Raw genomic sequence first — 3,799 nt, 5'->3', positions numbered from 1 at the left:
AATAAATAAATAAATAAATAAATAAATAAATAAAACCCAGCCTAATGAATTTCAGCTAAACTTTTTTAGCCAACATCTCTAAACCATTCTAGTCTCTCTCACAGGGGATTTCCAAAGGCTTTCAAGCCACATGATCATATATAGTCATGACAATAACTCCATTTTTCTGGTACTTAATTCTTTTAGTCACCCTTTTCTTTTTACGTAGACAAAATACTCAATACCATGTTATGTAGCTCATGTTTTGTGAAGGCTTCACTCCATAATCATCTGCCACCCATGCAGGGTGACATGGCTGATGGTCAACATTTCATAAAAGTAGAACAAAAGAAAAGTCACAATTCCAAAGGTCCACATCTATATTGTTGGCATACCTATTCCTTTCCTGATGTACAGTGGAACAAAACTCTATTTACCCAACCTGTCACTCTTCTGTCTAAAACAAGGCATTCTATCTTTGTAGCAATTAGTATTCCATCCTCTTACCCCTTCTTCCAGGTAAGAACTTGCAGCCTGTAAGGACATCAAATCTTACATGTGTTCCTCTACTTTCCCAATACCCACTCCCATTCTTACTAAAGTGAGAAGCCACCATCACCTTCCCTTCAGGACAGTCTGCTTCTCTGCCCCTTTCAGCTCCACAATCACATTTCCTGATTTCCATCACGATCTTCTGAGAAAAAAAGGTGAATGCTGGATACACACACAGTTAGAATTAATTCTTAAGACTCTTTCTCTCAGTTTGGTCTGAAGACTCTTTCTGAACTGGTCATCAACCATCCACCTCTGCTTATGGAGCTCCAACCTGAGGAAAATACCACCTATGTCAAAGCCCATGCAATAAGCAGCTCAACTAGAAATTCGTCCATACATCCAAAGACTTCAGGACAGGAGAACTTATAGACTGTCAATCACCCTGGTATATGCCTCTCCTCCCTATAAAGAAACCCAATAGGGAATATCATCTATTTCAGGATCTCTTAGCATTCAGGGCTACCATCATTGTCCTCTATACTGCAGTCTCAAACTACTATACTCTTTAATCTTTTGCAACCACCATCCTGCTGGTAAACTCCTGTTATGGTTTGTGTCTAGGTGTCTCCCCATAGCCTCATGCAGTCTTAGAGCAGCCTCTGGAGTTTATGATTGATTACTGTGGGTGTGGATGCTGCACCTGCACTGGGGCAGGTGATTTGCATTACAATGTAAGGTGGGAAGAGAGGCTAGCTGCTTGAGCTGCTGCTACCTCTCACTTGTGCTCTTGCTCTTTGTTGCCACCATGAAAGGTTACCTTCTATTTTGTGCTGCTCTGCCTTGGATCCAGCTGAGTATGGACTGAAACCTCCAGCAACTGTGAGCTAAGTAAACCTTTCCATCCTTCATTTTGGGTGTCAGGTATTTGTCCCAGCAATGAGAGAAGTGTAACTAAGACAACTCTTGAATTAAAGAATGCCTTCTTATGCCTTTGGTTAGCATCTATCACCTAAACCTTCTTTACCTATGAATGGAAAAATATCACTTCTGGACTCAAATCAAATTCCTCAGAAATTAAAAAAACATATTCAATTCAACAACCCTCTTTGGGCATGCTCTCATAGAAGTTGATCTTAGTAGGTTTCTCAGCATGAACTGTCACTGCACCTTCCTCCAAGACAGTGATGATCTTCTGGCTACTATCACCCAAGCTGCCTGCTGGAAAGTTACAAAGGTTTTGCTGCAACACCTGACTGGAACAGGCTACAAGATATCTTTTAGAAGGCACACATTTCAAAACAACAGTTAAGTATATAGACTTGAGTTAAAACAGGAATACCATGACCTTGCACCGAAAACAAATGAGGTAATCCACTCCACCCAGATCCTGACCAAAAATTAAACTGCAAATTTCTAACAACTGCTGACTTATGGATCCTTGGGTACACATACAAAAAATAAAACAAGAAAAGAAAAACAAACAAAAAACAAGCCCTTATACAATGATTTACTAGAAAAGTTTCTGACCCTTTGACTGGAATTCAGAACAAGAAAAAGCCTTTAATGTCATTACAAAGAACCTTTTACACTCCTTGACTTGGTTTACGAAGCCTCCCCATAGCTCCAGCATTTCTTTTTTGTATATTTAGTACAGAGTCTACAGGGTTTCACTATACAGATTGGATGCATAATGATACTCCTTTATTCCGTCTCCCAAGCGCTGGGATTCGGGTGCGCACTATCACTCACAGTCTCAATCTCTATCTCTGCGCACCCTGGGATTGGGACCAGCATGGCACACTAGGGATTGAACCCAAGTCCCAGTATCTGCCTTAAACAAGCATTTTAGTTGGGTGAGATATCTGGCTGGCCCAATCCCAGACTTTCAAGTTGTTACTAGTCCATTCAACTTTTTCATTAATAAATGATGATATGTGGTATCAAAGATGCCTACACAAATTGTCAGCCCCTTGGAATGCTCATTGGCCTACTTTCCAAAACACTTGGATCTGGTCACTAAGTGCTGACCTTCTTGCTTCGGTCCTTTAGTAACCACTGTCCTCAGGATCAAGGAAAATAACAAGCACACCTTCAACCAAGACCTAATTATTTGTATGCCACATGCTGTATTGAACATCCTGAATTTCCTTGGGTATCACTAGCTCTCCAAAAACAGTGAAGTCCTATGTGAAAATCCTCTCATGATAATTGTGTCAATATAACCACTCAGTTCTGCTATATACTTGTCAACCAAGCTGGCCCCTCCAGAGCATGACTAACTGGGCCTAACAGATGAATTGCTTGAGTATAAGTCAGACTTAGAGATGGACACCCTGAAAGAGGCTGAGTACAACCTAGTTACAGACAGAAAAACCTCTGTAAATAATGGAATCTGACAGGCTGAATGTGTTGTGGTCACCCTGAATGAAATTATTTTCATTGAAGTTCTCCAACAAGAATTAGCTGAGGTGTGAGCTGAACTATGTGATCTCATAAAAGTCCTCAGATGGTCTGAAAACCAAAAGGTTAACATCTACATACTCTAGATATGCCTTTACCACAGCTCATGTACACTGGATGATATATGTACAGGATTACTTAGAGCAGAATGAAAAAAATCATTAAAAACAAAGAAGAAATTTTGCTACTTCTTAATGCTGTATGGAAACCCACCACAGTGGCAATCATCCACTGCCATGAACATCAAAAGGCCAACAATATCATCTCCTTAGAAAACATTAAAGCTATGTAGCTATTTATTCTTATTTTTAAATTTTTTTTATTTTTTATTCATATCCTGAGGGGACTTAAAGATTAACATATTAATACTTGATGGAAAATACCTGTTCCTCCTTATGCCTAGGATGTTTGATATTCAGACAGATAGTGAGGTTAAGCTCAGCTATCTATGTTGTAGGTTAATAATAAACTTCTCTTCTGGAGGGTTAACAACCTAATTTTGCACACCAAAAATTAGAGAAAAGAAGGGTTGCAAGGACAGCCCACATTTTGTCCCTAGTCTTTCATGGTCAGTGAAGACTCAGGACATAGGAGAAACTGTACTATAACAACATGTAACTCAGTGGTGTCCCAAATTTTCTGATCAAGGAGATTATGGAGCCAAAGAGAAAAGTGATCTATGATGTAGAGTGTGCCTAAGGAGAGTCACATGGAGAGAAAACATTCTCTGAGGCTTTCACTGAGAGCAAATTGGTCAAGCAATGGCTGTGACTCATCCTCATGGCTGACACAGACAAAGGAACTACAAAGTGCAGTAAAGGCTTTCAGGATAAGTCCTGAGGGGATTTGACAGACCTTATCAGAC

Source organism: Octodon degus, unplaced genomic scaffold (assembly GCF_000260255.1).
Source record: "Octodon degus isolate 3935 unplaced genomic scaffold, OctDeg1.0 scaffold00103, whole genome shotgun sequence".
Lineage (NCBI taxonomy): Eukaryota > Metazoa > Chordata > Mammalia > Rodentia > Octodontidae > Octodon > Octodon degus.
Note: the sequence above shows the minus strand (reverse complement) of the source record.